The sequence below is a fragment of the Acomys russatus genome, chromosome 28 (genome assembly GCF_903995435.1).
Source record: "Acomys russatus chromosome 28, mAcoRus1.1, whole genome shotgun sequence".
NCBI classification, from domain to species: Eukaryota; Metazoa; Chordata; class Mammalia; order Rodentia; family Muridae; genus Acomys; species Acomys russatus.
Genome location: NC_067164.1, coordinates 30,774,547 through 30,802,206, shown reverse-complemented (window position 1 = coordinate 30,802,206; position 27,660 = coordinate 30,774,547). Strand labels below are relative to the sequence as shown.

Below are 27,660 nucleotides of genomic sequence, written 5' to 3'. Positions count from 1 at the left end.
TACTTTAAAAATATATTTTTTTCTCCAATTCAAGTGTTTTGTTTTGCAGTGGAGTGTTTAATAAACATTTATGTGTTTGCTGGACCCCCCTCCATCCCCTCCTCCCTGCCGGCGACCCCTTGTGTGGTCTCACTGCCTTTCCTGATGAAGACAATCGATGGAGTGTTGAGATCTGCGATGTCTAGTGCAAAGTTCAAAAAGATTGTTCATCAACACCTGCGTTTTATGTACAGTTTTGTGACCGGGCTGCTGAGCTGACATAACTGTGCTTGCCTTGGGAAGGGCTGGACTCTCAGTGTTCTTTTGTGTTGTCAAGTTGTGAATATGCCCGGAGTCCTGAAGAGGAGGGGGGGGGGCGGGAATCTAGTCACCTAGTGGGAAGAGCCAGCTCACAATGAGACCAGGAGGACATGCATTTTAGGGCTGATCTTTGTAGTGGACTTAAGGCTAAGATTTTTTTTTTTTTGTTTTGGAAACATGAGATTCCTTCTGCCTGTAACGAAGATCAGTTTATACTTGCAGGAACGCCTAACATTGATGTCAAAGTTATATTAGCAGAGAAATGATTATTTTCCTAAATCAGATAAACTTTCTAATGAGGATAACACCCCACCCCCCACCCCATCCCCCACCCCACCCCACATATGTCCAGTGTAGCCCAAAACTTTCCCAGGCAAGGACACCATTCACACCCCAGCCCCCCCAACCCCCCCCCCCCCCCTGCAGGTTTTCCACATGGCTCTTTGAGGCAGGTTCTCCAGAAGTGGAGAGAGCTGGTTGGGTCTCTTGTTGCTTGGAGGTTGGGTCTCTTGTTGCTTGGAGGTTGGGTCTCTTGTTGCTTGGAGTGCCTCCTGGGCACAGTTCACTTCCATAAACCTCTCCTGATTTGGGTGTCTCACTTTAAGCCATTTGTCTAATAATCACTCCTCATTTGAAAAAAGGACCCACCTACAGGGACACACTGTGTGAACATTACCAGTTCTGTGCCGTGTGGTAACTAGAGCACAGGAGAGCACAAACCTTTATTTGTTAAAGATCAGCCAAGTGGGGTTTGTTACAATATATCTATCAAACCTAAAGTTAAGGAAAAAACTGTGAACATGCTATTTCTGAAATAATTCAGTCCCTCACGGTGGCCTTTGCTTTAGTTCCTCCCTGCCTTCCAAGCCCTGGCCTTAGGTTTAGGGCGTCTCTGAACCGGCCCTGCCCTGCCCAGGCCCGGGATCCCTTTATTCATATGTAAATATGGGAACTGAGTCTTTTAGTTCTATGAGGTCACTCGCAGCCAAAGTACACTCAAATTCACCTGTGCTCCTGGGCCCAACCTAGAGAGTGAGAGAAATGACAGTGCACAGTGCAGAGAGCCAGCTGCCCTGGGCTGTGCAGCAGACCCTTAGGAAGGAGAGCCTGGGCAACTAGCTCCTGGCTCTTCACTTCCTTGCTGCCTGCGGGAGGGGCCTGTGGTAGTCCCCTTGCCAGGATTTATGTTTGCAGTTTTGGAACAACCTACTATTTTAATTGTGGCTAGCTACTTCATCTGATATGAAACAAAAGAAGCCCACCTCTTGTGTGGTTGGCGGAGAAACCTGGCTAGGTTGGGGGCCTTAGGTCTGCTCCAATTGAATAAAGGCACATGCATGCATCTAGGTGGCTCGGGCCAGAGGGAGAATGGATGATCCTGAGCAGTTCCATTATAGGTGATTTTTTTTTTTAAACCTTCCAACTTAGAGCCAACACTTTGGGGGTATTGTTCTGTCTTTCTCCCCTCTCCCTGATAACAGCTGCATTTACCTCAGGATTCCTAGGGTTAGTATTTTGATCATTAAAATAACTCAAGATCGTAGATTTCATCTCTGTGGCTGCCTGCAAAGGTTTTGAGGACAAGACTACCTGGGGCTACTGTCAGTCTCTGGTGATAACGTCATGTGAGGCCATAATGGAATTTAGTTTCACAATTCAGGTTGGATTCTCGTCTGTCTGTCTGTCTGTCTGTCTGTCTCTCTCATGGTTTTTCTTACCTTTGAGGAATTTAGATTTTCTCAGTCCTCAGGGTCTTTGATCTAATTGAAGATGTCATGAAAATTCATCTTAACTGCTTCATAAAATGTTCATGCTTTTCACATTTTTTAATCTTGCCTGTCATTAGGTGGATGGAATCATCTTTGCTTTTATTTTTATTTTATTTTTCATAACAAGTCAGTTGGGTTCTTGGGAAGTCAATTATAATTGAATAAAGAATATAGGGGAGAAAAAAAACCAAAACCATGGTCAGATCGATATAGAAGCAACGTGTGAGATGAAGCAGGTAAAGAACAGTTCAGTCAGGGACTAGAGCAGACCAAGCCACCGTTGAAAGGCACACGTTAGCTTGGAGTTGAGCATCTGGTCCTGCCATGTATCATAGTGAGCATCTCAAACACAGAATCAAGAGAGCACTCAGAGAGGCTGAGACAGGAGGATGGGAAGTTCACAATCAGCCTGACAACATAGAGAAAGGAAAGAAAAAGGGTCAAGGGAAGAAGGGAGGGACAGAAGGAAGAGAGCAAAGAGAAAGAACCCAGAGAAAAATGCCATTTTTTTTTGTGGGTTGTTAAAAAGTGACCAGAAGTGTGTAAAATTCCAAACAGTTAACGTGCATTGTTATCCTCTGTGGCAAATGAGCAGCGAAGGGATTGCGTTGGCTAACGGGAGCTTTGGGGATTATCTGAGGACCCCCCCCCCCCCCCGTGATGGATCTGGGTACTTCTGTAGATTGGGGAGCCACATAGCTTGGAGACCTGGAGCGATGAGAGATGCAGTTTATGAGGTGACATTCATGAGGCACGCTGGCTCTAAATAGCACACGCTAGGCGTTCAGAAGGGACAGCTATTGTATGCAGTAGCTCCTAGGCTGGCACCTTGACCCCCACATTTCCTCCACACGGAACATGTACAGGCAGTGCCAGGCCAATCTGTTGTCTCTCAGCAAGGCTGCTACCTGAGATGCACGAAGTACATTTCACGACCACATGGCACATAAGGAGTCAACAACATAAGATGATACGTGTCCATGTCGTGCCGTGGGCTTTAAGACGAAGGTTTAAAAATGCTCTTGAAGGTCATGAAACCGGCTTTACTGTTGACATATAACCAGCAATGGAAATTGACAACTGTTTCCATTAGGAGCTAAAAGATTATGTGTGGTGGGGGGTTGGGGGTTGGGGGTGGGGGCTTCAAACATTTTTTTGACCAACCTAGTCATTTGAATGATATTGGGAGACCTCCAGGCAGATGAGTAATTGGACGACTAGCTATAAGCTCTTTGAGACAAGACTCAGGTCCATCTCATTTGAGGAGTGATGGTTTGCTTTCAGGTTTCTCTCAAGGTAGATGGACGCCGAATACTTACGCACTGAGAATTTATTCATGCAGTTGGGCAAAAACAAACAAAACAAAAAACCAAAAAACCCAAAAAACCACCACTACCACAACAACAAAAAACAAAACAAACAAACAAAAAACCAACTCAAGTCATTAAATTATCTCTTTTTTTGTTTTGTTTTGGTTTTTGGTTTTTTGGTTTTTTTTTTTTTTTTTTTTTTTCTTCTTGCCAAGATCATTTTAGAGGAAAATAGTACCCAGAGTGCAGTTTCACATGTTGGCCTTTAAGGTCAAGGAAACCAGCACGTGTATGCACACTTTGCTTGCTGTTTTCTTGAAACTAATTGCAGCTACTCCGATGAGCTCATTTGCCCAGTTGAATTTCCTAACTACGGAATACATTGAGGAACAGTTCCGGAGAGCGTGTCCTTCTGATAGTCAGTGAAAGTTAGGGTACTATGCAGGCTGGGAGACCCCAGCTCCTACCATCTCCACTTGTTTGCGCCCTCCTGGGTTGACCAGAAAGAGTCACACAACTTGAGCCCCCATGCGGGTTTCAGAGCTGGTTGTGTCAGGCCCTTGTTTGTTTTCATCTTTTTCCTTCTTCCTCTTCCTCCTACTCCTCTTTTTCTTCTTCTTGGAGACAGGCTGGCCTTCCAGTAAGTGGGGATGACTGACTTCCAGCTCCTGACACTCCTAGCCTCACATCCCAAGTACTGGGATTGCAAAGCGTGCAGCGCCATGTATGATGTTGTAGCTATTCCCTCTTACTTTGTTCCTGCTACCTAGGTGACAAATTTTTAAAGAAAAATTGTGTTTCTAATCTGCTGGGCTTTGGTAGATTTGAAGGCAGAAGCTGTGACGACATTGTTATTTCTGGATCAACAGCTACTTTCTCATTTCTTGACCACCTACGTGCGCCATCTTGTTGACATCTCTTGGGAAGAGATGGGGTACAGTGTTTAAGGTCAGCCTTGGTCTTAGCTCTCTGCCTTGCTACTAATTACACTTGTGACATTGGAGATGTCACTTATTCATCTACAAGACATGGATAATAATAGTACTATTTTGTCTTTGTGAGGCTGCCATAGGTTGGTTTGTGAGAAACACTTGGCATAGGCGTCACACATAATAAATGCTCAAGAAATGGTGGTTGTCATTGTATCGTTGTTTCATCTGTGTCTCGCCTACCTCTTGTTATATTCTGAGCTAGATAAGTCTTTTGAAATCCAGACACCTAGATCTCCAATCTTCCTACTTGAATAGATTGTGTACACAGTGGATCTTGAATTAGCCTCAGAAAGTAATGGACTTTAGACTGGAATGTGTGTTTCTTGGTGGAGCTAAAAATAAGAATTTTATGGGCATGAAAGACCCAAGCTCTTTTATAAGGTTGACTTATTTCTTGTTATGTGTGTGCATGTGTGTGCTTGCATTGGTTTTGCATGTGCCACCAGAAGAGGGAGTCGGATAACAGGCCATCCAGTGTGGGTGCTGGGAACTCGACCTGAGTCCTGTAAAAGAGCAATACACACTCTTCTTTTAAAGAAGATTTATTTTATTTTGTGTATTGGTGTTTGGCCTCCATGTATGTCTGAGTCACATGCTTGCAGTACCTGCAGTTACCAGCAGAGGGCGCTGGATGGTTGTTGGTGGCCATATTGGTGCTGGGAAAATAACCCAGGTCCTCTGTCTGAAGGAAAAAGTGAGAGCTAGGCCCCCTAAGCTCTTGATAAAGTGGACTTTGTTCTGGGTCATTATTTTTTCATTCAAGTGCAGGGTACTAGCTCTAAAGTGATTTTTCTGAGGCTGGCTGGTCATCTTTTTTTTTTTTAACTTTTCGAGACAGGGTTTCTCTGTGTTATCTTGGCACTTTAGGCTCGCTTTGTAGACCAGGCTGGCCTTGAACTCACATCAATCTGCCTGGCTCTTCCTCCCGAGTGCTAGGATTAAAGGCTTTTGCCACCACACCCAGCTGGCCATCTTTACTTAGGGGTTTGTTTTAGATTTTCTCTATCTGTGTTTAATGATGCTACATGGAAAATAAAAACCGTAGACCATTCCTCAAGTGTACTTGAGAAGCATTCTTGTGATGTCAATAAAGTCACTGATTTAATTCCGTAGCGTTTGAGAAAGGGCCTCACTCTGCAGCCTAGGCTGGCCTTGAACTTGCTCTGTACAATACATGGCTCGGAACCTGGATCTTCATGTCTCTCTATCCCAAGGTTTGAGGTTACCGCATGAACAACCACACCCAACTACTTTCACAGTCTCTCTCTCTCTCTCTCTGTATGTATGTATGTGTGTGTGTGTGTATATATGTATATATATGTATATATATGTATATGTGTGTGTGTGTATATATGTATATATATGTATATATATGTATATGTGTGTGTGTATATATATATATATATATATATATATATATATATATATAAATTTGTTTAGATATATGAGAATTTCACTTATTACCAGTTTGCTTCTGTTTCACTTGAAAACAATTTCTTATGACGTCATGGCTTATGTATGTCCCCCACCCCCTCATGCAGGGCATCACTAATCATTTATTGAACGAAGAGAGAAGAGTGTAGAACAGAAATTCATTTATAGTCCAAATTACCATGATGATCATTCAGAATTAGCTAGTGTCCCCCACCAGTGTGAGCACAACTTTACGTAGAATTAAGATTGTTTGTAACTTCGTTAGAAAGTCTTGGGACTGGGAATAAATAATGTCATTGTCTTAACAGTGAGTAACAGATGAGCAAACGCCTTTGGAGAAAGGCTGACTAACTTGTACCTGTTAACAATGGCTTTTGAGTTGTGTTTATTACATGGTGAATTATGATAATTGAAAAGGTCTATAAAGCGGTGGTCATAGTAGTTAAAGCTAGTCATAGCCAGAGCTAACATTACTGTGCGCTCAGGGTGTGCGGCTGCCATTGTGGCCTCTTCCCAGACGAGGAGACAGACTTCACATGCACACAAAGAGCTACGATGTGCAGGAAGGGATTTGTTTGTTTGGGAGGGCCCTTCCTTCCTGTAGTTTTGATCCTGCTATTCCTGGCCCTTAGAGAGCTTGGAGACTTGGTGCTGGAATCTCTTGTTCAGCCCCACTTTCCTGGAGGGTGAAGGAAATCCTACAGTCTCTGTGCTGATTGGGTGATGGTCAGACTTGTCCATGGACCCATTCCACAGTACTCGCTTACTTAAAACTCAGGGACACACCTTAGCTTTTCCTTACTTTGAGTTTAGCTAAGAGGAGGTGGACAGAGGGAGGAAGGGAGGGAGGGAGGGAAGGAAGAAGGGAGGGAGGGAGGGAGGGAGGACCAGCATACACTGTCCCTTCTCTCCCTTCCTTCTGTCATTCTGGAAAAACAAAACAAAACGTGGAGGTTACAGAACATAATTTACAATTAAAAGGATAAGAGTAAGATCAGTCCTGAGTCCCAGACGTTGCCAGTGTCTTAGAGATTCCAATGCTTGTCTCTTTGGGGACATAGCTCTCGCCTTCACACTTTTACCCAACACCAGAATTTAGTGTTAATAATTTGTTTCCTTTAAAGGTTCACTATAGCTCCTATAGTTTTTTTTTTTTAATATATATCTTTGATATATGAAAAATATAGTTGTTTGTATATGTACTGGGTTTTTAATGTTATTAAGGAATTATTAAAAATTTAAAGTGGAATAATATAAATTTGGCATATCTAACAACTCTTCATCTTTTTGGGGGGGGGCAGTTTGAGACAGGGTTTCTCTGTGTGGTCTTGGCTGTCCTGGACTCACTTTGTAGACCAGGCCAGTCTCGAACTCACAGAGATCCACCTGCCTCTGCCTTCCGGGTGCTGGGATTAAAGGCGTGGGCCACTATGCTCAGCAACTCTTCATCTTTTAAGGATACGTGCTGTGGTATTTGTGGTTGAAATGACAACATCTGAAACTTTTGTTGTGTTTTGTTTTCATCATAGCCACAGGGAGGCAGAAAGTAGGTGGAAATACAGCTAAAATAAGATTTGTCCATAAACTGATGATTATTGTGTATACGCTTTCCATATATTTGCACATATACATTTGTAATTTTCCTAATATGTAATGTAAAGATGGCTAAGGCTAGGTGAGCGGGGAAGTGTTTATCTGCTCTAGACAAGGATGTAGTTTTCATCTCTAGCACTGGGGGAAAATATATCCTCTTACAACTTTCATGTTTTTACTTAACAATATGTGTCAATACTAAAATAATAATAGTATCTATAACTTAATTACTATGTCAAATATTCTCTTGTATATAGTATTCCAGTGTATAAAAATGCCACAAGCTGCTTCCTCTTTCTGTATTTAATTTGAGCTGTTTGTAGTTGCACGGTCCTGAAGAGCAGCATTCCAAATGCTCTGAGTGTCTGCTAGGTCAAGGCGTTTGTGTTCTTACCAGCGGAGAAGAGGAATACCACACACATTATGAAAAGCACATAGAATTATGTGCTAAGGCACAGACTATACTGTTACAATGAGGAGAAAGAAAGCTGGGCTGGTGGCGCATTCCTTTTTCTCAGCACTCAGACGCAAAGGCATACAGAACTCTGAGCTTGAGGCTAGCCTGATCTACCGGGAAAGTTCCAGGCCAGCCAGGGCTCCACAGAGAAGACTCTGTTTTGTAACAAAACAAACCCCACAAATCTAAATAGCAGCAGCAGCAGCAGCAGCAGCAGCAGCAGTCAGTGACTTAAAATATACTTTATATTATTATTATTATCATTATTGTTGTTGCTTTGAGACAGTCTCATGGTAGCTCTAGACAGCCTGGAACCCACTTAGTAGCCTAGGCTGGTCTTGAACTCACAGCAGTCTTCCTCCTTAGGCCTCGGTAGTGCTGAGATTAGAATTGCACTATCACCATGCCTCGCTTGAAGTCAGCTCTTGCTTATCTAACTGGAGTGTAGGGTCCAGGCCGTTAGGAAATTTTTGCTCCTTTAAATTATTCATGCTTCTTCCATTCTGTAGTGCTCCCAGGGCCTAGAAGCTTGAACATGGCTGCCTGTTTGGAACTGAGTCTTGAGTTTGTTTGTAGTCTCGCTTGTGGCAAGGGAAAAAGCTGGTACTAGGTTTTGAAATCCCAGCGCTCATAGGACAGATAAATTCCACTGATGTAACTGGTAAGAAACCGATGGGTCACATGATCACACATTGCTGCAAAGGAGGCTGGGAAATGTAGTCACCTCTCATACCGAGGCACATTCCTAGCTAGGCATAGCCCAGTGACCTCCAAGGAGAGAGCCGACTTAAGTGTGTGTGACTGGCAGTTACCATGAAAACACGTTTTTTTTGGGAGAGGCAGTCTTCTGAGTGAAACGTTATTTTCTCTTAATTTGTAATGACTGTGATTGCTAATGAGGGGAAATCTCGCATGTTCACGGGCTGTTTGTTCCCATAGCTAAAACCTTTACTCATGTCTTTGCCTCTTACTGATTTTTTAAAAAAATAATTTTGTAATTTTTGCTTTTTCCGAGACAGGGTTTCTCTGCGTAGCCTTCGCTGTCCTGGACTCACTTTGTAGACCAGGTTGGCCTCGAACTTACAGAGATCCGTCTGCCTCTGCCTCCTGAGTGCTGGGATTAATAGGTGTGTGCCACCACGTTAGGCACCTCTTACTGATCTGTGTATTAGCCAGTTGCCTGTTACATTACAGATATAATTCTTTCCGTTTATAGCTTGTGTTTTGACGTTTGAAAATAAAATTGCTTGGCAAACTGAAGTTAATTTGATTGGTTCCCCTGTATCGAATATTTGTATTTAATGTGTATTGTTGAGGCAGGTCACTATGTTGCTCCGGCTGGCCTGGAACTTGATGCGTAGACCGGTCTTGCCTCAGAATTACAGCAGCCTGCCTGCCTTTACCTCCTTGGTACTTTCCGCCTGTACCCACATGACTGACAGTTACTTAATGTTGGTCTTCAAGCAATTCTCCCCTACCCCAGAGTCAGAGAGATACCCACCTTCGGCATTGCTTTCCCACGTGTTCTTGATTTTGCTTTGGGTGTGGAAGGGTTTTGTTCTTGTTGTTGAGACAGGGTTTCCCTGTGTAGCCCTCCCTGTCCAGGGCTCACTTGGTAGACCAGGATACCCCAATTTCACAGAGTTCTACCTGCCTCTGCCTCCTGAGTGCTGGGATGAAAGGCGTGCACCTTCACATCCCGTTAAGACGGAAGTTTTAATAAGCTGAGACTTCCTTCTGACCTTGTGGATGTTAATGATACATTTGTAGTAGTTTTTTTTAAAAAGACAACTGCAACTTTATTCGTTTCCTAAATAGGCTTTTCTTTTAAGGATTTCCCTTTTCTGTTTCCTAAAAACCATGCATATGGGTGTGCGTGTGTGTGAGTGTGTGCACATGAGTGCAGGCTCCCGGGGAAGCCTGAGCTTCTGAACACTCTAGAACTGATTGCTGGTGGTTTGGGCTGCCGGACCTTGGGTGCTGGGAACTGAACTTGGGTCCGTGTGCACCTTTAACCGGTGAGCAGTCTCTGTAGCTCCAGGCCCCTCTTCTAAAGCAGATATACTAGTTTGCTTTTTATCTTAGCCAATTTCATGAAATGTGTGATTATCTCTGGCATTCTTATGTTTTGTTTGTTAGTAGTGTGTTCTTGTACTGTAAGACACTGTCTTTTTTTTTTTTTAAGATTTATTTATTTATTATATATACAATGTTCTGCCTGCATGTGTGCCTGCGTGCCGAAGAAGGCATCAGATCTCATTATAGATGGTTGTGAGCCACCGTGTGGTTGCTGGGAATTGAACTCAGACCTCTGGAAGAGCAGTCAGTGCTCTTAACCTCTGAGCCATTTCTCCAGCCCTTACTATACTTTCACTTTTCTTTTCAAGCAAGGTCTCATGTAGCCCAGGCTATCCTGGAGCTCTGAATGTGTAGCCTGGGGTAATCCTGATCTTCTTGCCTCTACCTCCTGAGTGCCCTGCTTGTAAGATCTTGTAATGGAGCACTGTGCCCTATCTGTGAGAACTCTGCTCAGTAGGCAAACCTTCCCTAATTCTTCTCTTTCCAAAGTCTCTTGGGAATCTCAGCTCTTTCTTTTCCAAATGCACTTTAATTTTGTTTGTTTGTTTTTGACACTGGGGCTAAAACTGGTGGTAGCCTTGTTGACGTTGGGCAAGAACACTCCCAGGCCCCAATACCTTTTAGAGTCTGTTCCCTTCCGTTACAAGTCATTGGCGTTTTGACTGCCTAAGGCAGCGTGGCATTATAAGTCACCTGGGGGCATCTGTGTGGTTGTCACGTAGGTGACTATTTAAAACCTTCTGCTGTAAAGTTTAACATTTCGTATGCTCCTGTTAGATTGACATCATGGTCCCTCACGTGATCTCTCTTAAGATTGCTCTCCAGTTGCTTTTGTTGCAGAGAAGTGAAGCCTGACTGGGTGAGATGCAAAGCAGTAATTACAGCAGTTGGGAGGCCAACTCGGGGTGCTGTGAGTTCGAAGCCACCCTGGGCCACATGTGGAGACCACCCAAAACGAGGGAGGAAAAGGAAAGGAAGGAAGTCAACTTTTGCTCTTTGACCTTATATCTTGCCACTTTGACAGTCTGTCGCCTCTTTGCTGGGGCTCCCAGAACGACACCCCAAGTCCCATAGCGTGGCAACCTTGTCTTCTGTCCATCTGTCTTTCTCAAAGTACAGAGAAAGTACAGACTTCTGACTGAGGGAAGATCCCTTCCTAGGAAGAACTATGATGGACTCCCAAAACTGGCTTTCCAGAAAGGGGCTAAAAAGTTGTTCTCTCAGGCACCCCATCAGACTTTTCATCAGGTCTCCTGAGGACTTCCTAAGAACCTGTCTTCACTACAAGGCCATCTGCTCACCTCTGCCTTCCTTTCTTTACCTGGCTCATAGCTTGTGGTTATCTTCTCCGACCCCAAAGATTACTTCCTCTCTGTTACTGTGCATGGCTGTGTTCCTCTAATCTCTCCTGAAAGCACATACTTTGTTTATAGTTCCCGTGCTGTGGTTTTTTTTTCCCCTGGGTAGTAATAAATTCTGTTACAAGCATGCGTTACCCAGGGCTTCACACATGCGTGCACTATACCAGCTGAACTATATCCAAAGCCTCCAAATAAACATTTGGGAATATTCATATTCAATGAATGGTGGCTTATTTTTTTTTTTTTTATAACGGGAGAATACAGTATTGCAAAAGTCTATTTAAAATATGCAAGATGGACATATTTCTCTAACAGTATAACTTTAAAAAACTGACTTGAAGAAAATAGAAAGTGTAAATAATTCTGCCATGATTGTATTAGGTTTGTTTTTGTTTGTTTGTTTGGTTTTTTTTTTTTTTTTTTTTTTTTTTTTTTTTGCCATAATGAAATATCCAAGGCTGGGTATTTTATGAAGAAAAAATGGTTTATTCGGCTCACAGTGCTGAAGGCTCAAGCGTAGTATGTCTGGTGAGGAAGGCATCGGTGTGGGGGAGCAGAGGGGCCTTACAAGAAGTTACATTGTTAGGTGGGAAGGCAGAAGGGGAGGGTTACTCACCCCTTTTGTCGTGACCCTCTCTCAGGCACGAAATGGCAGTAGGTCCCACATAAAAGATCATGACCTCTTGGATCTTATCCACGTAGCCTACACCATTTCTCTTGGAAGGATGGGGCGTGGCTCTGTTCGTAGGCTTACATTCGACTATTCTTCCTTCGCCCTCTTCGGCATTACAGACAGTGGGCGTCTCCTTACTGGTAATGCCTCCTGAGTTTTTAATGCCCCTTCAAAGGACCCTTTTCATAGTGTGCTACCATTGCCAGTTCATCTGTGCGGATGCTTTGGTGGTCTTTATGGACACTTCCAAATGTGTGTCCAAAAGTGTGCATTTAAACAGTTTCCAGACCGCATTGTTTTTGTTATACATGTCTATCTGTGTTCCTTGGGCGCCTAATCTATAAATAAATATCTGTATTTCCATAATTAGGCCAGCATTTTATTCTAGTTTTGGTGGAGCATCTGATTTCCTCTAATAGCCTTCTGGATCAGGTCACGAAGTATGTACGGAGAGTGTTGGGTGCTGTGACGTACGTTAGTCCCGTTCATTGTCCATGTGGCCGTTCATCATGTGGGTGCCTCTGCCATCCTCCTGAGAGCACATACTATCTTCAGCTAGGATAGGGCGCAGCGCTCTACAAGAAGGAAACCCAAGCAGGCTTATACATGTTTTGTGGAGTGCGGTAGCTCAGAGTGGAGCCTCAGGACTTAGAGTTCTAGGATGGAACCTTGGACCAGTCACTCTGCAGCAGTTTCACGCTGGGTAATTTGCCGAATCTGATCCTGCCTCATTTTCCTCGCCTGTCACCATGTTCCCTACCATGATGAAACTAATCCCCCCAAAAGAGTAAGCAATGCTCTCCCCTCCCCCCCAATTAAACACTGTCTCAGTTAAAAGTTGCCTTAGTTGTGGTGTTTCATCACAGTATAAAACGGTAATTAAAATGTATTCATAGGATAGATAGACTCATGTTCAGGTTGTCAAACATGAAGTCCCTTGTATTTATTTGTTTCCTTCTCAATATATCATGGCTTCCAGTGCTATTCAGACATGGCCAATAATAGTTCAGTACTGGCCAGCGGGCTACTTGTTCCCAGTCTGTGGGAGGAGAAGGTAAATCACGACACCGAGTCCTTTATCCAGAAATTCTTGCTACAAATGAGCATGAGATAAACCAAACAGAACTGAGGGACCTGGTGCTCCAGCATAAGCTCCCAGCATAGGGAACAGCTCCCTGGCCTTTGAGTGATACCCATCTGTACCATCATCCTTCTGATGGGATGGTGTGTAAGCTCCCGGCATAGGGAACAGCTCCCTGGCCTTTGAGTGGTACCCATCTGTGCTGTCATCCTTCTGATGGGATGGTGTGTAAGCTCCCAGCATAGGGAACAGCTCCATGGCCTTTGAGTGGTACCCATCTGTACCATCATCCTTCTGATAGGATGATGTGCAAGCTCCCGGCATAGGGAACAGCTCCATGGCCTTTGAGTGGTACTCATCTGTACCATCATCCTTCTGATGGGATGGTGTGTAAGCTCCCGGCATAGGGAACAGCTCCCTGGCCTTTGAGTGGTACCCATCTGTACCGTCATCCTTCTGATAGGATGGTGTGTAAGCTCCCGGCATAGGGAACAGCTCCCTGGCCTTTGAGTGGTACCCATCTATACTGTCATCCTTCTGATAGGATGGTGTGTAAGCTCCCAGCATAGGGAACAGCTCCATGGCCTTTGAGTGGTACCCATCTGGACCATCATCCTTCTGATAGGGTGGTGTGTAAGCTCCCGGCATAGGGAACAGCTCCATGGCCTTTGGGTGGTACCCATCTGGACCATCATCCTTCTGATGGGATGGTGGTGGCCATTTTTCCACTTGACTCTGCAAGTCTCCATCAGTTTCTGCACCCAGGCTTCCTATGACAAGCCAGCACACCTATCAGCTGAGGTCCTAGCTGACCCTCTTTACATTATGGAAGCTTAGCTCTCCAGTCTGAATAGCAAGCATGACAAGCAGCTCTGTGTTCTAAGCTTATTGTGAGGTAGACGTAAGGGCCGCCATGCCTTGTGGAGTGAGCAGCACTGTTTGGGTTTTCAGTCAAAGCTCCGTCACAGTGAGCTGCTGTGATAGCACTGCTACTGTTTAGCATCGTCAGAAGTCACGAGTCTAAATTAGTGACAAACTAACTTCCTTAATGTATGACTTACCGGTCTCCAAGAGCCAGGTATCTGCATAAATGTGGTCATTTCAAAGCAGCGTCTTACTGTGCAGCCTGACTGGCCCAGAAGTCACAGATCTACCTCTGCCTTCTGAGTGTGGGGGATTAAAGCAAGGAGCCACTGAGCCTGTTAAGTTATGCATTTGTAGAACAGGTTTCCCCCTTCTGGTTTGTTTTGTTCTGTTTGCAGTGCCGGAGATAGAACCCAGGGCCTTAAACATACTAGGCAAGTGTTCTGCCAGCAGCATCTTGAGCCCAGGACACAGTCATCGCTGGGGTTTAAGCTTTACAAAGAAAACACTAAAGGTACAGATTTTAATGATTCCTCACATTTAGGCAATCAGCAGAAGCCATGCTGAGCCAATCTGCAGAAGGGCTGTTAATCTCTCTGTGACTTGTACCTGCAAGGGGGCTCTCTTTCTACAGCTGCCTGCACCATTATTAGCGGAGAGCCTGAGGGCTAATGAATGTTATTTTCCCCGTGCTTATGATTGCAGCAACAGATAGAAATTGCTCTATGAGAAACCTAGCCGCTCACTCATTAAGAGTTGCCAAAAATAAACCATCCGCCGATGGATGGAGGGAACCTTTCGTGGTGCCCTATGTTCATCAGAAGCATAGGCTTTTTCCTTTGCTTCTACTCGTGAGGTGCACATGTGTGGCATCCTAGTGCCACTCTGATGGGCCAGCACAGACAAGGGTAAATCCATAGGAAACACATTCGTTGTTTCATGTTTTTGGAGATGGGAAAGCCATGATGGAGCAGGGCCAGCATCTGATGGGGGTGCCTTTTTACCAGCTCATTCTGTGGTGGTTGTGATGGTGATGATGGTAAAGGGCGTGCCCCTTAACACACACACACACACACACACACACACACACACACACACACACACACACACGAGCTGTAGAGCTGGTTTAAGATGCTTGCTTGGGCCTTCACTAAATTCCAAGAATTTACATGTCGTTCAGCCCTTTGAGAACCTATGCTATAAAACTCAAAGCGATGGGGGCTGGAGAGATGGCTCAGAGGTTAAGAGCACACTGGCTGTTCTTCCAAAGGTCCTGAGTTCAATTCCCAGCAACCACATGGTAGCTCACAGCCATCTATAATGAGATCTGGTGCCCTCTTCTGACGTGCAGGTGTACACACAGGCAGAATATTGTATAAATAACAGATAAACAAATCTTTAAAAAAAAAAAAGAAAATCAAAATGATGGTGTGGTGTCCCTAAGGTAGTCAGTTTTGATTCCCCCTCATGGTCCTTGACTTCATGCCTGCCCTGTAACAACTGCTCTAGCTCCTGTGGGTCAGTGGTCCTCAACCTTCCTAATGCTTTGACCCTTTAATGCAGTTCCTCATGGTGTAGTGACCACCACCCCCCAACCATAAAATTATTTTCATTACTACTTCACAACTGTAATTTTGCTACTTCTATGAATCATAACGTATGTATCTGTGGTTTCTGGTGGTCTTAGGTGACCCCTGTGAAAGGGTCCTTCGGCACCCTAAAGGGGTCATGACCCACTGGTGTAGGTGGACGGCTAAGTCAGGGCGGTCTGAGACGGAGTGCAGTGCCTCTGCTGGCTTCTTTCTGGCTTCTCTCTCTCCCCAACTCCACTTCCATGCCTTGCTGCTTCTAATTGTAAAGATCCTTTTCACATCGCCCCCCGACTGAGTTGAATACTTACAATAGGATCATGACGAGTCCTTGAAGAGTAAAGAGCCAGCCAAAAACTGAGCAAAGGCAAAAGGACCCGGTGGTGCGTCCTCTACAGACGCTGAGCAGTTTCTAGCTGTGACTCCATGCTGCCGAGTACGTTTCGTTATCCTTGATATACTAGCATGTAAACAGATTCACAGATCAAACAGCTGGCCGTTAGTCATAGATAATTCCTAGGTATGTATACAGTTCTGTCACTTATTAGCCGTGAGATAAGTAGTCATACTGGTGAGATGGATGGAGTGTTTACTCTCACACACAGAGTTAGGTCCCGGCTGGATATTTGATGCTCCAGGATACAGGACACGTGGACAGATTATTTCTTTGTTGTTGTTTTCTGAGACAGGGTTTCTCTGTGTAGCCCTGGCTGTCCTGAGCTCACTTTGTAGACCAGGCTGGCCTCGAACTCACATCGATCCTCCTGCCTCTGCCTTCCGAGTGCTGGGATTAAAAGCGTGAGCTACCAAGCCCTGCTCAGGGAAGGGCTACTCGTGTAAGAGCAGTGGCAGCCGCAGCAGTCAGAGCATATAGTCAGTCTGGAATGTTCGCGGATGCCGTGTGTGGGGCGGGTGCAGAATGAAGGCTGCGATGAAGTAGGCTGCACGGGTGCCGACAGGAACCCTGTATTCAGCCCTCGCTGTGTTCGGCTCTCAGTGCATCTCGGTTATTACATGCTCAGAAACCTTTCCCTGTTGCCAGGCTTTTCAGGATTTCCCCCTCATCCCTCACGGGTCAGAAGCTGGGCTTGTGTGTCTTTCACTACTGTCTTCTGTTTTCCTATTCTCACCGCCAGCCCTGAGGAGACTTTTGACAGTAGACTTGAGAGCAGCTCAAGTGTGAGTGTGTTGTGCGCTCCGGTTCATTTGAGGGGTGCTGCTCTAGAAACAGGCCATTTTATTTCATTTCACGAGAACTCTTGGTGGAGTTGCTGTTCAAACCGTAGGCCCACGGCAATAAATGAAATCGCTTCTGCGATAATTACACGGGGAATAGCGGTGTATGTGAATACAGACCATTTCGACAGAAACGATGCTTGAAAATTCTCATGTCAGCTGGGCACAGTGGCGTGCCTTTGGTCCCAGATACTCAGGGGGCTGAGACAGGGGCCTTGCTTTAGCTCTTGGAATTCAAGGCCAACCTGGGTGACATAGTGAGACTTACTATGAGAGAGACTTACTAAGAGAGAGGGGGGAAGGGAGGAGGGCGAGGAACCTCACCAAGGATTGCATCCAGGAACACTCAAAGGCCAGACACGAATTCACGTTTCACCTCATACTTCCACATGGCCAAATTGCAGTTGGAAGAAGAGATAGCTGCAGCCCTTTCCCCTCCCCAATTCCAAATGAGCACGGACACGTGGCCAAATTCCAGTCAATTACGGGTGCTCATGACAGGACTCCATTGCATCGTTAACTGCTCCAAAGGCCCTCACTTATGCCGAAATTAAATGCCATCCACTCATGCTGTCATCCAGCAGTTGTCCAGCACTAGTGCTTAGGGCATGGCTCGGCAGCGTTGATTATCCGGCCGCCTGGGTACACGCCGTGCCTCGTCAGCTAGAGGAGTTTTCGTTTCACTAACAATAGTAAGAATCCCCAAGGTGTGTAAAAGCCACTGAGGCACCTGACGTGGCTTGTAGTGTTTGTGAGGCAGGCTTTGTAAAGCAAGACGTGCCTTTTTATGGTCCATGTCCTAACTTTACAAAGGAAGAAGTAAACTGGTTAGCTCTACACAGCACATTAGAAGTTATCTTAAGATCACCTACGGAGAGTGCGCTGTTCTGCCTGGGGGAGGGCGTAGCACGCTCATATGAGAGACACTTGATCTACGCTTGATGGATGAGTAGGTGTTCCCCTGGAAGGGGAGGGCATTCCAGGTGAAGAAGAGGCTCCAAGGACTCCGTAGATCTCCTTTTTAGGAATCGTTTGCTTAACGTTTTAAATGTGCGCAACCCAGATTAAGTAGAAAAGCAGTAGTGGGATAGTGAGCAGTCATTGCACGTGTGTCATGTGCCTGGAAGTCCAAGTGTCCTTTACACACATTCCTTAAACCTGAAAAGAAGTTCAAGATAGAAGGTAAATCCCGCTTTCCAAAGTCAGATGTAATTGAGGACCGTTTAACCTGCCAGAGATAACCCATTTGTGAGAGACCAACCATCAAGTTGCGTATGCCCTACGCCACAGAAGTGGTTTTGGTTTTGATGTGGTCTGGAGGCAGCGGGGAGCCACTGAGAATGCTGGAGTCAGATAGGAGAGTGTGCTGCACAGACTCCGAAGCCCTGAGCAGAGGGAGGGCCAATTTTAAAAGTCTATTTCTGCTCTTCATCTGCATGCAGGAAGACTCCGTTTCACTAACAGCACGGCAGTAGAACCCTTGACAGATGGGGGGGGGGGGGGACGGACAGAAGAGATGGAATTGCAGGGAAGGAAGACGTGACCAATCTGTCGGGTTTGCAGATTGGAGCACGAGATACACAGTGATGTGCTGGCATAACATACCGGTGTGTATGTGTGTACATACATGTGTATATGTGCACACATGTATGTGTGCATGTAGAGGTCAGAGGACAACACTGGGTGTCATTCAACACGAATGCCGTCTGCCCAACTTGTACATGAGGACAGAGTCTCTCGCTGGCCTGGGCTTGTTGACTGGGCTATGCTGGCTGGCCAGTTAGCCCCAGGGACCGTCCCTCCTGGTCCCTCCTGGTCCCCACTGGTCCCTCCTGGCCTGGAGTTACAGTGCTGGCCACTGTGCCTTGCCTTTCGTGTGGGTCAGGGAGTTAGACTCGGGCCTGTATTCCTGCAAAGTAAGAGCTTTATTGACTGAGCCACCTTCCCAACCAAGAACAAACCACTGTGTGTGTTTTTATTCTTTTTTAAAAAATTATTTATTTATTTATTTATTTTTTGTTTTTATTCTTTTTTTTTTTTTTTTAATAATTTACTTTTATTGTATGTGCATTGGTGTTTTGCCTGCATGTATGTCTGTGTGAGGGTATCAGATCTTGCAGTTACAGACAGTTGTGAGCCGCCATGTGGGTGCTGGGAATTGAACCCGGGTCCTTTGGAAGAGCAGGTAGTGCTCTTAACAGCTGAGCCATCTCTCCAGCCCCTTTGTTTTTATTCTTTATCTTAAACTTTTTGCCTGTGTGTGTGTGTGTGTGTGTGTGTGTGTGTCTTTAAAAAAAAAAAAAAAAAAAAAAAAACACAGGGCTGCCTATGTAGCTCAGTGGTGGAGTGTTTGTTTAGCATGTCCAAGGCCTTGGGGTCAACACCCAGTTCCCTACTAACTAATTTAAAGAAAGAGAATAGTGGTGTCATAGATCAGTGTTAAGTACCTAACTTATCAATAGAAAGACACCCAGAAATCGCGCTCATTTCTTCTTGATGGGACACGGACTGGGTTACCTTACTGCACCACGGGCTTGTGAGTGGCAGGAGTGGGGCCGATTTTCTTGTTCAGTCCCTTTGTGGAGTCACGTGATGGGCGGGTATGTCTTTGGGATTAAACACCTGAAGAGGAAGGCTTCCTTCCATTGGAGCCTTTTCATACCTTCTTCTCCTGTTCAGTCAGGAAGGAAACTAAAGCTATTTTTGCCACAAAACTTTGCCTGGCACATTGCGGGGGTTTTTAAGTCTGGATAGAAGTGAGGGTCCTTTGATTCTTGCAAACCGACACTCCAGTGTATGTGTCATTTGCTGAACTGTGGTGGGTTGGAAGGAACCCCGTCAGGACTTCCCAGTGTCACTGGGACAGGGCGCTCACTCGTGCTGCCTGCCGCTGCGTTCCATGAAGCTCAGTGACGTAGACTTACAGTAACATCTTAGGGATTTACTGCCTCGTCTTTGGCTTTCCGAGTCTGGATCTCATGTAGCTCAGTCTTACTCTCAGACTTGATATGTCTCCCGTAGCTGAGGCTGGACTTGAACCCCTTCTCCTCCCTGCTTGGCCTCCAGCGTGCTGGGATTATAAGTGTGTGCCAGCCGCACATGCAGTTTATTGTTCTTTTAAGCTGGAAAGATAGGGTAGCAGGTCAGGTATGTGGGTCCAGAATCAGTTATCTTCCGCAAACACACAGAACGCTACTGAGTAGTATCCTTTCTGTTGGGGCGGTGAGGGTGTAGGTCACTGACAGTAATTGGTCTTCAGACTCCCGGCAGTTTCCTTGGAGAAGGGCATCTTTTCATTGTTCTGCCACCAGCCTTGTGTGCGTGCATACGTGTGTGTGTGTGTGTGTGTGTGTATGTGTGTGTGTGTGTGTAGATCTTTTTATACCTTTTCAGATTTTTTTTTTTTTTTTTTTTTTTTTTTTGCTGTTGTTTTTTTGTTTTTTTGAGACAAGGTTTCTCTGTGTAGCCTTGACTGTCCTGGACTCACTTTGCAGACCAGGCTGGCCTCGAACTCACAGCGATCTGCCTGCCTCTGCCACTGCCCCCCGAGTGCTGGGATTAAATAAAGGTGTGCGCCACCATGCCCGGCACCTTTTCAGAATTCTTACAATATCACATTTTTTTTTTCAAAGATAAAATCCAATATCTCTTGTTTTCTTTTATCCCCTACCTCACCCCTGTAAGACCACTTATTCATTTTCCAGCAGTTTCCTTGCTTTCAAGAGACATTAAGCTTGCAAGAACTCAAGGCCAGACATAGAATGGGCATCTTATTATGAAATCTGGTCTTTTTCCAAAAGCACTAATGAGTCACTTGGGAATAATGGGTCATACATTCTGTCTCTTCCTCTTCTCTGTGGTGGGTTTTTTGTTGTTGTTGTTATTTGTTTTGTATCCCGCCTTTGTTATGGTCAGCTCTTGCTAACTGCTTCCTTTGGTCTCACTTTAGTTACTGTGTCTCATCACCACACTCTGCCAAAACACTGGCCCTTTCTATTTTCTTCCACCATGTTCTACATGCAACCCGAGGGGCAAAGACTTCAAGCCCTCACTTCCATGAGGAAGGTTTGCATTACAGAACTCCACTTCTGTTTTTTTGTTTTTGTTTTGTTTTTCTAGAAAAATATCAGTTTGCCACCTGAGATTTGCTAAATGTAAATCCTATTTAATGTACTCAAACTATCATCTTTAAATAAAATAAAACAAAAACAAAAACCCAAAAACCACATTATAATTAACCGTAGCCAAGAGCTCTTTGCTGTATGGGTTGGACCATACACAATGAAGTATGATTTTTCCTTTTCACATTTGTAGTTTATTTTTAAGGATCACATTTGATGTAGTTGAAAATGTGGTATGAGCCAGGTAGATTCCAGAACTCAGGGAGGCAGAGGCAGGCAGATCTCTGTGAGTTCGAGGCCAGCCTGGTCTACAAAACAAGTCCAGGACAGTCAAGCCTACACAGAGAAACCCTGTCTCAAAACAAAAAACAAAAAACAATGTGGCATGATCTGCATAATTTCTCATTAGGAGTGGAAGTAGAAGCTGGTAGACTATGTAATTAGAACATTTAATCTCATTTTTTTAGAAGTCTTCCCAGGGACCTTTAGGGTAGCTCCCTAGCAGAGCACTCAATTAGCATGAATCAGGCCCTGGATTTGAGTCCTCCACCCCAGCACACAAATTCTATCCAGAAGAAATAATCAAGGGTGAATATAAGAATTTCTGTATAACCTTGCTCACCATAGTTTCCTTAAACAAAGGAAATTATAAATATAAGTAAATTTATAAATATTTATAAGTTATAAATATCCACAGTCAGGAAATAATCAAAGCAGACATGGTATGTAAAAGTGTTAGAATATTATAGAGCTACTAAAAATTATAATTGAAAGTTTTTTCTTGCTTTGCTTTTACGAGACAGGGTTTCTATGTGTAACCCTGGCTGTCCTAGACCAGGCTGGTCTTGAACTCATAGACATCTGCCTGCCTCTGCCTCCTGAGAGCCAGGATTAAAGGTGTGTGCCACCACTGCCCAGCTGATAAATGTATACACTATTACATGGGGAAAATATCCAGTGAATAAAATATAATATGTACCCAGATATTATTATCACTATTCCTGGGGAAATAGAATGGCCCTTTAAGAAATGTTTATTGCACACTGCTGTAGTTTGTTGGAAACAAGCATGTATTGCATTAGTGAGTGAGTGAGTGTGAAATGCCATGAACTGGAGCTCACTGGCCCCTGGCTGACCTCTCAGATGTGTTTTCATTGTTGCCATAGTGCCATTACTTTATAGTAAGGAATCATTTGTGTAACTATTCTGCTTGATCGCCGCCCTCCACAGACTATGGTTGTTAAAGACCCTGTCTGCCACACACACTCCAGCCTCGGGATTGGGCAGGGCACGGAGCAAAGAGCCAGAGCTCAGTCAGTACTTGTTCCAACCCACACAGATCGGACTTCTCTTCTTCTCTCCTGTTTCAGTTTCTTAGCTGGAAGGTCACCTGGGAGGGAGCTGTTCGAATGTTGGCTGTTCCCGGGGTGGGGGGGGGGGGGGGGGGGGGGTTGGGGGCGGGGTGCTATCAGTGCGGCATGCTCGTAAATGAAGAGATTCTGCGTGATAAGTGGCATGTTGTTGAACCAGAGTCTATATTTGCATATTATGTGTGCAAGAGTACTGATATTTAACTTTTTTTTCTTTTTCTTTTTTTTTTTTAAGTTGGAATTCTCAGGTTTTAGCCTAAGAAGAATTCCGTAAGATTCTGGCAGGGCCACCCGAGACTTCCTGTTTTTAGGGTTAGAACATTAGACAGGAGGATGCATACTTGTAGTAGTCTAGATGGGCATGGGGGAGTGGGGGGCATGAGGGCCTCTTTGGTGACAACAGAAGGCAGAAGTCTCAGAAAAGACAGAGAATCTGTGGCTGACTTTGGGCCTCTGCGTTATCTGAAGTGTCTTATTTGTATTTGTGACTCTCTAAGGCTCGCTGACAACAGACAAAGTGTAAAACTCAGTAGAAGTTGCCAGCTGCTGTTTACAAAGCAAAATGATAAAAATTCCCTTAATGAAAATAATGTGCTGGCAGAAGCAGTCACTGTTTAAAAAATACAACTATTGTGTTTACTGTGTCTCCCCGAGACAGCTTTGCAGGGTAGGTGTCCATCGACTGAGAGACCCAGAAATGTGGGTATATTTACGCAAAACCACCATAGAATTTCAGAGGAGCCTTTTTTTTTTTAAAACAAAGGTCTCTCGTTAAGCCAGGAAGACTGACAACACGGGAAGTATTGTTTTCTTTGAAGCACAAGAAATTTACAAATAAGAATGCACACTTGGGGCCGATGACGTCATGACACCTCGGCTGGGACTCCGCACATCCTTTGCATCCCCTTGCTGTTGATCTGTGGCATCCCAGAACCAGTGTTGAACCATCCGAGGCATAGACGTGAATAATCAGGAACTTAATGCAATCAGAAACTCAGGAGCCCTGTTATGGGAAGCAGCGTTTGGCAAAGCCCGCGATCTCCTGTAAATGAATGTTAATCGCATTTATCACTCACTTGTGCTATCTTTATTACAACATTTGCATATTTATGACCCCGTAAATATGTTTAACGGTAAAATTACAGTGTTTACCGATCTCAGCTTCCAAAAACCACGCACCCCTTTGATGGAGACGAATTATGGTTAGAGACTGTGAAATTCCAGATGCTTCTCCTGTTTAGCAGTAGTTCATGTCCTGTGGGGCAGGTGTCTCCTCAGACCACTCAGACTTCTCTGGCAAGTAGCAGGATTATGAAAAACAAACAAACAAACAAACAAACAAACAACTTGACTTCACAGACAAATGTGATTTAGATAGTCTGGTTTATGCAGAAATAGACCACCAAACTGAACACTGGTAGTTTTGTAGGGCCGACTACCTCCTTAGAGTGGCTCACCTCGCGCTGCCTGATTGTGCCCCCAGCTGCCTGGCTGGCTGTGATGGTTAGGTCTCTCAGGTTGACACAAAGCGGACCAGCAGTTTGGCCATTGGGAGTGTCTGTGGGGCATTTTCTCAATTCATGGCTCCTGTGGGAGGGAGAGGCCAGCCCACTGTGGGTGGTGCCACCCCTGATCAGGTGGAGCTGGTTTTATAAGAAAGCTGGCGGAGTAAAGACAGTTAAGCGCTGTTCCTCAATGGCCTCTGCTTCAGCTTCCTGCCCCTGAGCTCCCGCCCTGGCTTCCCTGGGTCATGTGTACCTACAACTTGTAAGACACAAACCATTTCCTCCCCTGCGTTTGGTCAGTGTTTTATTCCGGCAGCAGAAAACGAACTAATATAATGATTAGTTTTTTCTTTCATTTATTTATTTATTTATTTATTTTATTTATTTATTTAGTTTACGTTTATTTGTTTTATTGTGTGTATAAGAGCATGTGTCAAGGTCAGAGGACAACCTGAGGGAGTCGGTTCTCTCCCACTCAGGTCATCAGGCTTGGCAGCAAGCGCCCTTACCACTTGACATCTCGCCAGGAATGTTAGGCTATTTTTACTATATCTTTTGCTCTTTGCTTATATGAACCAGACTTCCACATTGAATAGCCCGTCTTAGAGTCATGTGTGGGAGAATGTCTTTTTAGTTTTGGGGTGTGTGTGTGTGCACGCGCGCACAGGAAGACACTGCTTGTTTCTTGTTTTGCAAATGTAAGCCCATGAAAAGGTATTTTGCTTCCCCCTTTGGAAGGGTTTAAGTATGCTTGTTGTTCTGGAGAATATAATGTAGTAGAAAAATACAGTTTCTAATAGACTTTTTAAAAAAAAGCCTGTAACTGAGATGTGTCTCAGTCTTTTTTTTTTTCTCTCTCTCTGTTCTTTGTTAAAGTGGACACAGAGACCCATTCAAGTAAGTAGGTTATTGGACAGGTTGGAGCATTGTTCTTAGAGCTGAAACACTGCACTCCCGGCCTCTGGTTACTTCCTTTGGATTCCCTACTATATATTTTTTAAATGTCACTTCATAAAAATTGGGTATAGAGTTTTAAAAACACTTTCCCTTTGAAGTTAATCCAGGTGGATGGTACTTGCAGCTGATGATTGTTTACAGGTCCCTGGGAGGGTGGTGAGCTTTAGGTCGCTGTGTGGTAGTCAGGGCGGCTACCATCGTATCAGCCGGGGGTTTCAGGACCTCGAGGCCATGGATGGACAGGAGGATAACTAAGAGGTGCCAAGGTTACTCACCGCGCACCCCATTTTGGAAGTGGACAAGGAAATGCATTCGAGGTGCAAGCCAGGCTCTCTCTGTCCTGCTGTAACAATGCCAGAGAAAGAAGATTTGCTCTGTTGGGTGCTCAGTCCCGAGGCTGCAGTGTGATGGGACCGTTGATATGGCTTCCCTGTGAAACAGGGCCCACAGACTCTGTAAAGAGCCAGAGAGCGACTACTTGAGGACATGTCCGCCAGTCCCCTTCACAGCTACTCTTAACACCGGTGCCAAGACCAGGTGTAGATAATACGTAATTAGACGGTGGCCATGTTTCCAGTTAGACTGCCTTTGTGGAAACACACTCTGCTGACCCCCAGTGCAGAGCAAAGCGTGTTGTGCGGTTCATGACGGGTTCTCGTTGCTAGTGTCGTAGCTGTGCTATTTGGTTCCTCTAAAGTACAGAGCTTAGCTTCTGAACCAGATGAGCCCAATCAGCTGCAGGCTCAAAATTCCAAAGGAGGCCTCTGGGCATGCTGGCTGCACCTGCAATCCCAGCACTTGTGAGATCGAAGTAGGGGGAGGACTGTTTCAAATTGAAGGCCAGCCTGGAGGGTGGGGTTGGGGTTGGGGTGGGGGGTACTGTTTCTCACGCCAAATAAAACAAAACCTAATAACCTTGAGTGAGAAACATCTTGATGACTGTTAAAAAAATAAATAAAAAATAAAACCTTTTCCCCCCCTTTAAAATAAGTTAAATAAAATAAAATAAGATAAAAGTTAAAGTTATTTAGAGAGGGTTCTCATGTATCCCAGGCTAGCCTGGAATTTACGGTGTTTCCGAGGATGGCCTTGAACTTCTGATCTTCCTGGCTTTAATATCTGCTGGAATTACAGGTGCAATTTGCCTATCTGGAGATGGCCCCCAGGGCCCCATGCTTGCCGGATGACTGAGATACATACCCCAGTCTTGTGTTTTGTTTCAGAGGGGAAGATCTATTTCTATGTGCTTAAATACTAAAAATTACTTGGAATTGTGTCTTTTAGACTGTGGTAGACTATATATTTTTTTCATTGTTAGGGTCTGATGTTTCCATAAACTATAGTAAAATTAATACAAAAATAGGCAAAGATACTCAAATACACAAGCCCTTAGGTTTTTTTTTTTTTTTTATTAAAACACACACACACACACACAAAGTTTCTTTTTCAAATTATTTTTCTTTACCTTTATGCATCATGTGTGTGACATGTACCCATGTGGGGGTCAGAGGACAACTTGTGAGCATTGTTTCTCCGTTGACCCCCATAGAAATGCTGACTTTTGACCTTGAAGCTTAGATATTAGCTTGTCGGCAGGCACCTTTGTTCACTTAGTCATCTTGCTGCCCCAAGATTGGTGAAGGCTTACTCTCAATTACTCTGATTTCCTTAGCAGGCTGGTGCTGACCCTGGGCCACACTTGTACCACTGGGAATGCATTTACTGTGGCACATTCCAGTCTCCCCTGGATTGAATTAGCCACTAGCTAGATGAGCTTGCTGCCCCCTCCCTTCTTAACAGAGTTACCAGCCGGGCGTGGTGGTGCATGCTTTTAATCCGGGAGGCAGAGGCAGGCGGATCGCTGTGAGTTCGAGGCCAGCCTGGTCTACAAAAGCGAGTCCGGGACAGCCAACGCTAACACAGAGAGACCCTGTCTCGCCTGCCCTCCATAATGCAGGGTTCTTGTTTTGAGATACCTGGCCTTTCTTATGGAGATTAGGCCTCAGCAGTTGCTCCAATAGGGAGATGGCCCCTTAGTCAACAGGGGTGCAGGTCTGCAGACCTCCACACACACATTCTCTGTTCTGGAAGCATCTCTCATAGCCTCTGTTAAGCTATGTATCTCCTCTGGTGGCGCGCCCCCCGGCCCCCCGCCCCCAGATCCGTGGCTTTGCAAGAACGAGGCTAATTTCTCCTTTTTTTTTTTTTGCTCCTTGACTCTGCTAGACCCTAGGGACACCCTGAAAAGGTGTTGATGTGTGAATGAGTGAGTGAGTGAGTGATGCTTTCCAGGGCTCTCACCAGCCTGCATCCGTCCTTTATCAGCTCGCTCTTCAGTTTGTGAGGGTCCCTCTCCAAAATATAAGCAGATTGCTCTGGGGGGAGGGAATGGGAAGGGAGTCACTCCAGAAGAACACAGTGCTGTCAACACTTCTACAGTGCCGTCCAAACAAGGGCTGTGTATTTTGGGAAGGAAAGTGGTTTTTTTTCCCTTCTCTCGTATTTTGGTGCTGACTGCCTGACCCACGTTGGAGTCACCACCCTCAGAGTTGTCACACTGATTGTCTGGAAACAATCAAGGCCACACCTTAAGTTGGGTGAAATTCATTGCTATTGAGTTCTTAAGATTATTATAGACAGTGGTTTGGTGGACTAGACAGAAAGATGTGTGGATGCCGAGCTGGGCAAGGGCATAGGCAGCGTTTGCAGCACTAGAAATGATCGCTGGTGCAGCGCAGTGACCGTCTCTGGCTATTTTATGATACATACACTGAGTGGTAACTGCGAGGGGATCATAAGAGTTTTAGGATTTAATTTGCATCATAAAAATCATTTGAAAGGAAAAAAAAATCTTCTCCAAATAAACCGATAGTCTCTGGTGGGTTAGTTTCTTGGTTATGTTTTGTTTCGGGGAGAATGGTAAAGTTAACAGGGACTAAACACTGGCTTTGGTTCCTGTCCTTGCCCTC

The 27,660-nt window shown here is 44.9% G+C and overlaps 1 protein-coding gene across 3 annotated transcripts in view; it reads left to right on the top strand.

The window, feature by feature from the left end:
- The window catches only part of Srgap1 (SLIT-ROBO Rho GTPase activating protein 1), a 274,632-nt gene that overhangs the window by 1,070 nt on the left and 245,902 nt on the right, over window positions 1-27,660 (top strand). The window lies entirely within an intron of this gene.